This window comes from Lethenteron reissneri, chromosome 50 (assembly GCF_015708825.2).
Source record: "Lethenteron reissneri isolate LAM-NWPU_2019-01 chromosome 50, ASM1570882v1, whole genome shotgun sequence".
In the NCBI taxonomy this organism is placed as follows: domain Eukaryota; kingdom Metazoa; phylum Chordata; class Hyperoartia; order Petromyzontiformes; family Petromyzontidae; genus Lethenteron; species Lethenteron reissneri.
The window spans coordinates 1027414-1040389 of record NC_083828.1 but is presented as its reverse complement, the minus strand read 5'-3'; the positions used below and the strand labels follow the sequence as shown (position 1 = coordinate 1040389).

At 53.6% G+C, this 12976-nt stretch overlaps 1 pseudogene; it reads left to right on the top strand.

Annotated features, from left to right (window-relative positions):
* Positions 1–4294: 4294 nt before the first annotated feature.
* On the top strand, positions 4295–9162 carry LOC133355096 (fatty acid-binding protein, liver-like; annotated as a pseudogene).
* Positions 9163–12976: the final 3814 nt, after the last annotated feature.

The window sequence follows — 12976 nt, the reverse complement described above, 5'->3', positions numbered from 1 at the left end:
GAATCGCCGAGCAGACCGATGTTTGACGGGAGAGTCCGTCTCGACTGATGATGCTGGATGCAATCCCCAATGAAACGTCGGACAAAATAGTTAAAAAAATTTGCTTGGCCTTTTCAGCGTGCCTCTGATTTTGCTGAAAAACCAAATCAAGTGGCAACTTGTACGTATGCATGTTGAACTTCTTTCGCACCGTACGTAGCCAACCGTGCTAATCGGAGAAAGTCGAAATATTTGCGTCCATTGGCTTCAGACTTTTCAACACGAAATGTGTCCCGTTTAAAGCTAACTGGGTCTACTTTGACCTTCTGGGTCTCATGAGTGGAGTCACGCTTCTTGAACTTTATTCCATTGTCTCTGCCGCGTTGGTGGTGTGTTTTAGATAAAGATGTGGCATTATGCCTACACGACTATCTAACCCATCCCCCCCCATAAAACGTATTATGATTCATAAAATTGGTCGAGAAAGCCTCTGTATAAAATTTAGTTTGGTGTCACATTGTGGATTTGTTTACAATGGCTGGATATGTACTTTTCCGAACGCATGCGGGTACATTAATGCTGCCAATTCTATGCACACGTGATTTGAACTTCTATCGCACCGTACGGAGCCAACCGTGCTAGTCGGAGGTGCAGTTCTAACTGAATGAGTTTTCAATGTAGATGATTTCAAAGTGCATTGCTCCAATTGCTACTCACCCAGGGCATGCCACCACTGATGATTTCATGAATATATGTTTGCTGAGCACAGACTCGCGGAGACCGAATCGGCCAGCAGCAAACAGCACTGACAGAAGGCCGGCACGGCACACGAGGGGGTGGGTGGCCAGCACCACGCCCGACTAACTTTGTCTCCTCAATGGCGATGTTTGCACACCGCACCAGGTACTCATTTGAGGTTGAGTCGACCTCGGGGTAGCCCAGAACCGGTTCAGATAATCGTGTTGGCCGTGAGCGAGAATGAAACTCGGGTCGTTGGGTTCCAAGCGCCGTGCGCTAACTTCTGCACTACCGCTCTCCACAAAGGTGCTCGCGAACAGCACTTGCCCCTAATGTCCGTTAAGACTATACGGGGGATCTTAGTCTTTGTTGTGGACCTGCTGCAAGAAAAGTCCAATTAATATTGACGACAAATACTGGGACACAAGTGACACGGTGTTAATGTAGTGAGCATGTATTATGTTAATGACGGAGTGAAATCCACAGAATAAGTCGTCATGTATAAATGCACCATTCTGGCGAATTGCCCGATGATGCTGGATGCAATTACCAGCGAAACGTCGTACTCAAATTGTAAATGTTGTGGCTTCAACACACCGGTGGGCTAAAGCAGTGAACTATTTGTCTTTTGTCAACGTGACACTTTTTTACTGATTGGCCGTGTCGGGTGGTGGAGGGTTACGACACATTTATAAATAACGCGATCTAAACCCAAAAACTTTGATAATGAATATAATATCACAATAGGTTGTCGTGGCTACGCTGCTGCGCGTGGCCGCTGCCTGCGACCCACAGCGCTGTGGAGGAAGCGGCGAGGGCTGGTGGATCGCACGCAGACGGGCGCCGCGGTGGCGATGAGATGTTCACGACCTCGCCCGGTATACAGGAGGTCGTGGAGTTCGATCCCGACTTTTGGCACTTGCCGTATATTTGGAGTGTGTGTGTCTCTCCCCGTGGTCGCGCGGCGCGCTACAAGTTGACATCATAATCATGATTGCCATTGGTCTGTGGCTTTCTGTAGGAATCCTGTGGATTTCTCTCAGAGTCGATGGGTCTCTCCGAGAATATGGGTCTCTGTGAGTCGGTGGGTCTCTGTGAGTCGATGGGGCTATGTGCGTCTATGGGGCTCTGTGCGGAGTATGTGGCTCTCTGTGTGAGTCTTAGATCAGATGGTGGCGTGACATTGCCAGGCGAGTTCATGGAGGTGGGTGCGTGTCGACTACGGAGGGGAGAAAGCGTTGGCACCGAGGGGGTGGTGGTGACATCGACGCCTTTGGCCATGGCACATCCGAATCTTGATGTGTAAAGCAAACACTAAAGCGCTGACTGGGGGGTTAAGCCTGGCTCTGGTACACGCCTGTTCACGCTTCACCTTGACAATATACTGCAGAGATAACGTGCGCGCTTGTCATGACATGCTATCTCACGATTGTATTTATTCAGCCCTTATCGCAGAACTACACAGCAATATCAGCAGCGACAACGATGGAGGGGGGGGGAGTCGGGGGGGTGTCTTGTGGCCCCCAAGTAATGGACCCCGAATACTGTCTTCCTTTGTAGAGAATTAAATGGGGCTCAGAAGACGTCAGGGTCACCCTGCACACCCAGTGGCTTCGTGCAAGGCACTGCACGAAGTCGCTTTGCCAGCTGCACGCACAGGCGGTGCCACAGACATTCAATCCACGTACGGCTGTGCGTCGCTGTGTTATACACGTTACAAGTGAACATTTACAAAGGTCAATTTAAAGCTTCTTTCGTGACTGCAGGGATTCATCTTCTTGGTTTTTTCGGTAAAGTCACGTAAAATGGAAATAATAAAATAATAAATAATAAAATATAATAAAATAATTCTCACGACGTTTCGGCCACAATGCAAGCAGCCGTCCTCAGGTGGAGAGCAGGTCTGTCGAGTAGACAGAGTCGAGTAGACAGAGTCAGACTGTCTACTCGACAGACCTGCTCTCCACCTGAGGACGGCTGCTTGCGTTGTGGCCGAAACGTCGTGAGAATTATTTTATTATGTTTTATTTTTATTATTTTATTATTTCCATTCTACGTGACTTTACATAAAGAACCAAGAAGAAGAACAAGAAGATTTACAAAGGTTTTCTTTGACGACGTGGCCATAACGTGCTTGCTACACCCTGGGCCACCCTGGCAAACGAGACGCTCCATCTCCAGGGATGCAACCAGGCATCATCGTCACCATTGGCTGCAGCGGCAGCAGCAGCAGCCATGATCAGTCCACTGCTGAATGAAGGCCTCCCCAAGCCTCCCTGCCACCTCTCACGATCCTGCGACCCAACGATACAATCAACCTGGGATGCCCTTTCATTGTATTTAATGAATTAAATAAGCGTGAGCCTGGCACTCACTGCACACCACTGTCATGTTACAATTGTCAAGCTTATGCGAATGTACAATTATATTTAGGTGATGTAACCCAACAACCTCCATTATGAATAATATTGGTTGAGAAAACGTGAAAGAGTGCATTCGCGAATGCACGATGTTGCACACATACCTTTGAACACCCGTGAACGTTATCACCGAGCAAAGCTGACATTACAACATTTAATTTGAAACACGGGTTTTATGTGGCTTTTATTATCCTTCTGCACATTTGTCATGCGGCTTGAGCCAAACGCAGGCAGCTCTGTCTATATTGCAGGTGAAATCTGAGCTGCCGATGTATGCCAAGGTTCAATGCCGACCTCGACTTTGATACGTGTGACACGTGGGAGCGACACAAACGCCGCAGCCCCCCACTGAAGCAGCCCAGTCGTGGGGCCTTCTTTAAATGGGGGGCAGCCGACAGCTAAGTGGGGGTCACGACAAATGTTTACTTATTTACATACCAGGCATGGCCCACTGACCTATATAGATCTTATTCAGAAGCGACCTGGATATCACAAATGATGGCTCAACGAAGTGGCTCATCATCATGGTGTGGCACTTGGTAACAGCAGCCACGTTCTCTAAACACGGGACGTTGATTCTGAACTGGGAGAAAAAAACCCCGGGGGGAAAGAATGCGGAGAGAAATCCACGCGATCACGGGGAGAAGGAGAAAGAGAGAGGGGGAGAGAGAGGCATCAGGGTCGGGATCGAACCCATCGCCTAGACACCTCGACAGACTAACAGTGTGAGCTGCTTTTGACTCTCGTGCAATGGTGGCGCTAACAGAATCAGAGATGCCCAGTAGAATATTTACTTGTAGCTAGAAGCAAAGTGACCAGGCACCTCACTCATTAGCTCACGCTGTGCCTCGGATACAGTCAATCAATCAAACACAACAAGACAATTAACTTCGATTAAATAAATCTCTGCCATACACAGCGATGTCTGGCCAGCCACACAATGCCCAGAGTGGCGCCCGCTATCTCCCTCGACTCAAGTAGGCGGGAGGGGGAGGGGGTGGAGGAACCTTCCGCCAGCAGCGACGTGAGCCAGCAACTGCATGTCCGCGCCTTTGTATTCTTCGCTCGAGTCTCATTCTTGTTCTTTGGGGAGTGCCGCCAGCAATCTCTGCGACTGACTCACGATCTCGTGGCTGCTGACGCTGCAATCCTCGCCTCGCCTGCCGCTATAAATGCTGCGGGTCTCGCAGCCAGGAGCTCACCTGCCACTTTGCCTCCTTCCCCACCTCGTCGCCGCAGCCGCCGCCTCTCCGCCTTCGCCCAGCCATGTCATTCGTGGGGAAATGGAAGATGTACAAGAGCGAGAACTTTGAAGAGTTCATGAGAGCATGCAGTAAGTGTCGGGCGCAGTCCGAGAGCGCCTCGCTTTGACGGGGCGGGTTTTTGTTTCAATACAAAAATTACTTTTCAGCTCGCGCAGCGCACGTGGGTGACATGGCCACTTCGTGTCGGTCCTGATCCTCCTCCTGTCTCTGCGAGTCGAGGCTGTGGTCGTTGGCTGCGTGGACGCCCGCTCTGTCAGCAGTCGCGTGAGCGAGCGGTGGCAGGGCTGCACCCTTGAACCATTACGGTGGTGGCGACGCAGCGGCGAGGGTTGGTGGGTCACACAGAGATGTGGTGAAACTCCCTAACCGCGGGTGGACGTCGAGGAGGAGCCGTAGCGTGGCGCTGCAGCAGAATGTGGACCCCACCTGGTCCGGTCTGTACGGGATAGAGTTTCACACGCAGGAGGCTTTCGCCACCAATATTATTCATGATGAAAGTTTTTTTGGGTTAGATCGCGTAAGTATAAATGTGTCGTTAACTCTCCAACACACCGGTGGGCTGAAGTAGTAACTAATTGGCGCGATGTTTACGTGGCAACCCTTACTAATTGGCTGTGTCGGGTGGTGGCGGGCTAACGACACATTTATACTTACGCGAACTAACCCAAAAAACCTCTATCACGAACGGGACAGAGTTGCCTCCTCGCACGTACGGCGGTGGTGGCTGAGGGCTGTGAGTTGACATCACCCTGCTGATGGCTGAGAGCTGTGAGTTGACATCACCCTGCTGATGACTGAGAGCTGTGAGTTGACATCACCCTGCTGATGATTGTTACGAGAGAATTTGCCGATTACATTGTCGCGTGTGACGTGGGGGTGTTTGCTCTGTTGTGGTGTGGGGAGCGCTAATGGAGTGGTTAGCGTGCTTACTTGCTAACCCAGCTACACGAGTTCTATTCCCGCTCACGGCCAACACCAGCGACGATGATCCGAACCGGCATTGGGCCTCCCCTAGGTCGACTCAGCCTCAAGTGAGTACCCGGAGCTGTCGGGCGTGGTGCTGGCCAACCCCCACCCCCTCGTGTGTCGTTCCGGCCTTCGTAAGTGCCCGCTTGCAGCACTTGCCCCGACAGCCTGCTGACGGCTATACGGGGGATCTTTGTTTCCTTCTGTCGCGTCCGCAGAGTACGATGAGGATGTCATCGCCAAGGGAAAGACGGCCGAGATCGAGGTGGTGTACGAGCGGCAGGGCGACGACTTCACCATGCACCTCTTCGTGAACGGCAAGGAGACGGTGAACCACTTCACGCTGGGCAAGGAGGCGGAACTCACGGGGCCCCTCGGCACCAAGGTCAAGGTGAGCCACCAAGGTCAAGGTGAGCCACCGAGGTCAAGGTGGGCCACCAAGGTCAGGGTGAGCCACCGAGGTCAGGGTGAGCCACCGAGGTCAGGGTGGGTCACCAAGGTCAGGGTGAGCCACCGAGGTCAGGGTGGGTCACCAAGGTCAGGGTGAGTCACCAAGGTCAAGGTGAGCCACCGAGGTCAAGGTGGGCCACCAAGGTCAGGGTGAGCCACCGAGGTCAGGGTGAGCCACCGAGGTCAGGGTGGGTCACCAAGGTCAGGGTGAGCCACCGAGGTCAGGGTGAGCCACCGAGGTCAGGGTTAGTCACCAAGGTCAGGGTGAGCCACCGAGGTCAGGGTGGGTCACCAAGGTCAGGGTGAGCCACCGAGGTCAGGGTGGGTCACCAAGGTCAGGGTGAGTCACCAAGGTCAAGGTGAGCCACTGAGGTCAAGGTGGGCCACCAAGGTCAGGGTGAGCCACCGAGGTCAGGGTGAGCCACCAAGGTCAGGGTGAGCCACCGAGGTCAGGGTGAGCCACCGAGGTCAGGGTGAGCCACCGAGGTCAGGGTTAGTCACCAAGGTCAGGGTGAGCCACCGAGGTCAGGGTGGGTCACCAAGGTCAGGGTGAGCCACCGAGGTCAGGGTGGGTCACCAAGGTCAGGGTGAGTCACCAAGGTCAAGGTGGGCCACCGAGGTCAAGGTGGGCCACCAAGGTCAGGGTGAGCCACCGAGGTCAGGGTGAGCCACCGAGGTCAGGGTGGGTCACCAAGGTCAGGGTGAGCCACCGAGGTCAGGGTGGGTCACCAAGGTCAGGGTGAGCCACCGAGGTCAGGGTGGGTCACCAAGGTCAGGGTGAGCCACCGAGGTCAGGGTGGGTCACCAAGGTCAGGGTGAGCCACCGAGGTCAGGGTGGGTCACCAAGGTCAGGGTGAGCCACCGAGGTCAAGGTGGGCCACCAAGGTCAGGGTGAGCCACCGAGGTCAAGGTGGGCCACCAAGGTCAAGGTGAGCCACCGAGGTCAAGGTGGGCCACCAAGGTCAGGGTGGGCCACCAAGGTCAGGGTGGGTCACCGAGGTCAAGGTGGGCCACCAAGGTCAGGGTGAGCCACCGAGGTCAGGGTGGGCCACCAAGGTCAGGGTGAGCCACCGAGGTCAGGGTGGGCCACCAAGGTCAGGGTGAGCCACCGAGGTCAGGGTGGGCCACCAAGGTCAGGGTGAGCCACCGAGGTCAGGGTGAGCCGCCAAGGTCAGGGTGGGCCACCAAGGTCAGGGTGGGCCACCAAGGTCAGGGTGGGCCACCAAGGTCAGGGTGGGTCACCGAGGTCAAGGTGGGCCACCGAGGTCAAGGTGAGCCACCGAGGTCAAGGTGAGCCGTGGGACCGCCTCGGGGCTCCCTCCGCGGCTTCCCGGGGGCTCGGGGGTCGTCGGCCGCACCGTCGATTCCGGGGCGGGCTTCTGCCAGCGCAGTGCCGAGGGTTGGTGGCCCCAACTCGCTCGCTCACGACTCGCAGACGTGAGATGCACGATTTAGCGCGTGGATTTTCATTCCGTTTGGATCATTCCAGGTCTGGGAGTTAAACTTTTACGGTTGATTCCGGCTCAATTCCTGCGTATGGCAGCGATACGTTCAGACGCTCAATGCCAATGCCAAGGTCGGCTTGCCATGTACGTACTGTATGTTGAACTTCTTTCGCACCGTGCGTAGCCACCCGTGCTAACCGGAGGTGCGGGGGAAGGACAACAAACTAAACACAAAACGCAGTTCTCAACAAATCAGTGTTCAATCTCGATCAATGAGCTCCAGTGGCTTACGGAGATCGGAAGGAAGAGCGTTCCAGACGGCTCCAGAAGCGCACCTGAGCGTGCAGCGCGACGCGGCGACTTGCTTCGCTTTCCTCCACTCTGCACTCCTCTCTGTGCTTGTGTTGGTGTTGTTGTTGTAACTTTCTCACCCGCCTCGTCTGGACATCTGCGAAAAAGAGCTTCATAGCTCATCGGATTCTTCCGGTCTAAACGCATCGCCTCCACCTACCCAGTCAATCGCTTTGATTGCACGTCTCGATATCCGTCGTTGTTTCACTTTTCAGGAACGCATCCCCGACGTAAACCGGGGTATTACAACAACAACTCTATATTCTTGTTGTTGTTATCATTATTATTGTGCGTTACGTTGTTGTTGTTATTATATAAGTGCATTGCCGATCGGTCCCAGGACCAACGAAATCCTCACCTCTCTTTGCCCCCAGAGTGTCGCTCATTAAACTAAAATGCAACAAATTTTCTACGTTAAACTATTTAATCAGGTGTAAGGCCCAACTGAGCTATGCAGCTCAGAAGCGACCTGGCCACAAATGATAGCTCAACGAAGTTGGCTTATCACGTGGACATTTATTGCGGCCAAATAATCTAAACGCCGTGATGTTGATTCTGAACGTGGAGAGAAAAAAAAACGGAGGACCCGGAGAAAAATCCACGCGACCACGGTGAGAGTGGCCATGCAAACTCCAAATATACAGCAGCAGCAGGCATCGCCAGGCTCGGGATCTGCATACCAAGCGAGGTAATTAACATCTCCCTCGCCACCGCGGCGTCTCTGCACTGCAGCCATCGAAGCGAGTTGCTCTGTCCGCCCCCCACGCAGAGCACCACCGTGCTGGAGGGGACCAAGTTGGTGTCCAAGCTGGAGAAGATCTCTCACATGCAGGAGCTGACGGGTGACGAGCTCGTCGAGGTGCGTTGTTGACAAACAAAGACAAAGACCCCCCCCCATAGCGTTGTTGACAAACAAAGACAAAGACCCCCTATAGCGTTGTTGACAAACAAAGATAAAGACCCCCCCCCCTATAGCGTTGTTGACAAACAAAGACAAAGACCCCCTATAGAGTTGTTGACAAAAAAAGACAAAGACCCCCTATAGAGTTGTTGACAAACAAAGACAAAGACCCCCCCCCCCCATATATGTTGACAAACAGACTGTAGGAGTGCGATGTGTAAACATCACCACGAGTGAGACGAAGGCGGCCGGGCGTGGTGCTGGCCACCCCCAATGCGCCCCACTCGCTCACAGCACTTGCACCCAACAGTCTGTTGAGGCTACATGGGGGATCTTTGTCTTTAGTGTGCGCGTGTTCTCTCTCTCTCTCTCAGACCTTGGGCATCGGGACCGTGATGATGATCAGAAAGTTCAAGCGCGTGGCGTGAAACCCTCCACGTGGACACGAGCGGCAGCAGCGGCGGCAGCAGCAGCAGTAACAACAGCGGCAGCAGCGGCAGCAGCGGCAGCAGCAGCAGTAACAGCAGCAGCAGCAGTAACAGCAGCAGCAGCAGTAACAGCAGCAGTGGCAGCAGCAGCGGGGTTTGCTGTCTCCCCCCGGTGATGGTGGTGGCCGCCCGTTGCACCAAACAACCAAATAAACAACAGCAACCATCGAATATCGCGTCTCCGTGTCTTCTTCTCGTGCGTTGCCCCTCTCTCTCGGCCTCTCTCTCGGCCTCTCCCTCGGCCTCTCTCTCGGCCTCTCTCTCTCGGCCTCTCTCTCGGTCTCTCTCTCGGGCTCTCTCTCGGCCTCTCTCGGCCTCTCTCTCGGGCTCTCTCTCGGGCTCTCTCTCGGGGCAGTCAACGGTGGCGGTGTCATGTGGAGTCGGACACCCCCCCCCACTTCCATCCAACCATCCCGCCATAAGAATGTGGAATTTGCTACCAGCTGGCTCACCTGCCCACACTCACCTGCCCACACTCACCTGCCCACACTCACACCTGCCCAAGTTCACCTGTCCATCAGGGCGGGGGGGGGGGACAACAACAAACATTTAAATGATATCAAGTCAAACTGGTGCCTTGCTGCGCTGAACTCCAACACGAATAGCGGGCGACGTAATCGCGTTCCGGTTGGAGCCCAGCGAGACCGCAAGCTGCCGGGCTAAGTGATTTTAAACGAGGATTCAATGCCATTGTGTGAGGTTAGGTCCGCCGGTTAGCCGTTGCCATGGGCGACGGGGGTACACAGAATCCCTGGGATTTGGGGGTCAAGCTCTTCGCTTTGGCTGCGTCTAATCGCGGCTTTACTCGAACAAAGTTCCACGGCCGACCCCCCCCCCCCTCCTCTGCCGGGGGGGGGGGGGGGGGGCGATGCCTGAACGGGGCCCGCGGTCTCGGCCGAGACTCACGCGAGACGACAAACTCCGTCACGTGCGACCCCAGCACGCGCACACAAGACAAAGGTCCCCCGTGTAGTCTCAACACACTGTTGGGGCAAGTGCTGTTAGCGAGCACCTATACAGGCAGGCACTGCACACGAGGGGGTGGGTGGCCAGCACAACGCACGGCCGCCTTTGTCTCCCTAGTGGCGATGCATACACACCGCACCAGGTACTCATTTGAGGCTGAGTCGACCTAGGGGATGCCCAGGACCCCGGAACCGGTTTCAACAATCGTCACTGGTGTCGGTCGTGAACGGAAATCGAATTCGGGTCGCCGGTTTCGTAGCAGCAGCACGCTGACTGCTCCGCCACCGCTCCACGCACACGCGCACACACACGGTGTGGACAAGGATATGAAGGGGACCAAGATTGCGACCCTGACGCCTGCCCTATATTTTGAGTTTGAATGTCTCTCCGCCTCCTTGTGGTCGCGTGGATGTTTCTCTGGGTGCGCCATATTTAGAGTCACGCGTTTAGAGTCACGCGTTTAGAGTCACGCGTTTAGAGTCACGCGTTTAGAATCACGCGTTTAGAATCACGCGTTTAGAATCACGCGTTTAGAGTCACGCGTTTAGAGTCACGCGTTTACAATCACGCGTTTACAATCACGCGTTTAGAATCACGCGTTTAGAATCACGCGTTTAGAGTCACGCGTTTAGAGTCACGCGTTTAGAATCACGCGTTTAGAATCACGCGTTTAGAGTCACGCGTTTAGAATCACGCGTTTAGAATCACGCGTTTAGAGTCACGCGTTTAGAATCACGCGTTTAGAATCACGCGTTTAGAGTCACGCGTTTAGAATCACGCGTTTAGAATCACGCGTTTAGAATCACGCGTTTAGAGTCACGCGTTTACAATCACGCGTTTACAATCACGCGTTTAGAATCACGCGTTTAGAATCACGCGTTTAGAGTCACGCGTTTAGAGTCACGCGTTTAGAGTCACGCGTTTAGAATCACGCGTTTAGAATCACGCGTTTAGAATCACGCGTTTAGAGTCACGCGTTTAGAGTCACGCGTTTAGAGTCACGCGTTTAGAATCACGCGTTTAGAGTCACGCGTTTAGAGTCACGCGTTTACAATCACGCGTTTACAATCACGCGTTTAGAATCACGCGTTTAGAATCACGCGTTTAGAGTCACGCGTTTAGAGTCACGCGTTTAGAGTCACGCGTTTAGAATCACGCGTTTAGAATCACGCGTTTAGAATCACGCGTTTAGAATCACGCGTTTAGAGTCACGCGTTTAGAATCACGCGTTTAGAATCACGCGTTTAGAGTCACGCGTTTAGAGTGTCTGGCTGCTCTAAATCTCCATGTGATGAGCCACTACGATGAGCGATCATCTGTGGCCCGGTCGCTTCTGGAGAAGATCTGCACAGCTCTGTGCGCCTTGCCTGCTAAAATAAACAACATAGAGAAACAAGTCGCCTTGTACAGACTCGTTGGGGCAAGTGATGTTCGCGAGCACCTATGAATGCCGGCAAGGCACACGAGGGGTGGGTAGTAGTTAGCATCACGCCCGGCCGCCTTTGTCTCCCCCGTGTTGATGTTTATACTCATTTAAGGCCGGGGATGCCTAGTACTGTGTCAAATATTCACCACTGTTATTGGTCGTGAGCGAGAATCGGACTCGGGTCTCAGGGCCCGTACACTGCTCTCCTCGCACATCGTGCACACACACTCACTGACGCATGGGCCCACGACTTCCACACAGCGCGACGCAGCCGATGAGAGATGTGATGCCGCTTGACCGGTTCAGAGTTGAGACCTCTGCTGCCAAACCGGTGTTGGCCATGAGCACATTTAGCCAGGTAGGGTAACTCGTCCACTCTCTCCACAACTGCTCATTACTCACGGAGAGTTCAGGGGTGGAGTGTTTGATCACACAGATAACCCAGACAGGCGCATTGTTTTAGTGGGGCTGATGGGACGGCCCCATCACCTCTTAGTAGAAAACTCCAGGTTCAGTAGAGCAGTCACCAACTTCTTTCAGTAAGAAACAATTACCAGATCATCAACCTACACATCAGGGTTACTCCGTCGGGAGCCATCCCCTGACCGCACACGGGCATCGATCAGCCTCCCACTGCATCTGTACCAGATGGGAATTCCACAGGTAAAGTCATGGAAGTTGATGGAACTACGTGGTTATAATATGTAATATTGTGTAGGGGGCTAGAGGATATCCCATTCGCACCGAAGGTGAACAGGATATGACTCTGACTCCGTGCCACCCAACTTTACCCGGTCCTGCCCACCGTCACGAAAGTCCTTAATAATTATTATTCGAGGGTTCGGGACCCCGAAAGTCTGAAGAATAACCCAGAGGCCTGGCCTATTGATTGTAGAATCGCCCTCAACCAGCTTAATAAAGTAGAGGTGAAGGTCCTGTTGAAATCCCCGACAGTTGTCACGTGTACAAAGACAAAGACCCCCCGTATAGCCTCAACAGACTGCTGGGGCAAGTGCTGTGAGCGAGAAGCAGCACCTATGATGTCCAGGATGGAACACGAAGGCCTTGGTTGGTCAGTACCGTAGCCGACCGCCTTTGTCTCTCCAGTGGCGATGTTTACACATCGCACCAGGTACTTATTTGAGGCTAAGTCGACCTAGGGGAGACCGATTAAAATATTCGTCATCGATGTTGGTCGTGAGCAGGAATCGAACTCGGGAATTGGTACCCTACCGCTCCTCAAGCACGATAACACACAATGTGACACACTGTGACACACTCACTGTGACACACTCACTGTGACACACACTGTGACACACACACACACAGTGACACACACACACTGTGACACACTCACTGTGACACACACTGTGACACACACACACAGTGACAAACACACTGTGACACACACAGTGACACACTGTGACACACACAATGACACACTCACTGTGACACACACTGTGATACACTGTGACACACACAGTGACACACTCACTGTGACACACACTGTGATACACTGTGACACACACAATGACACACTCACTGTGACACACACTGTGACACACTGTGACACACACAATG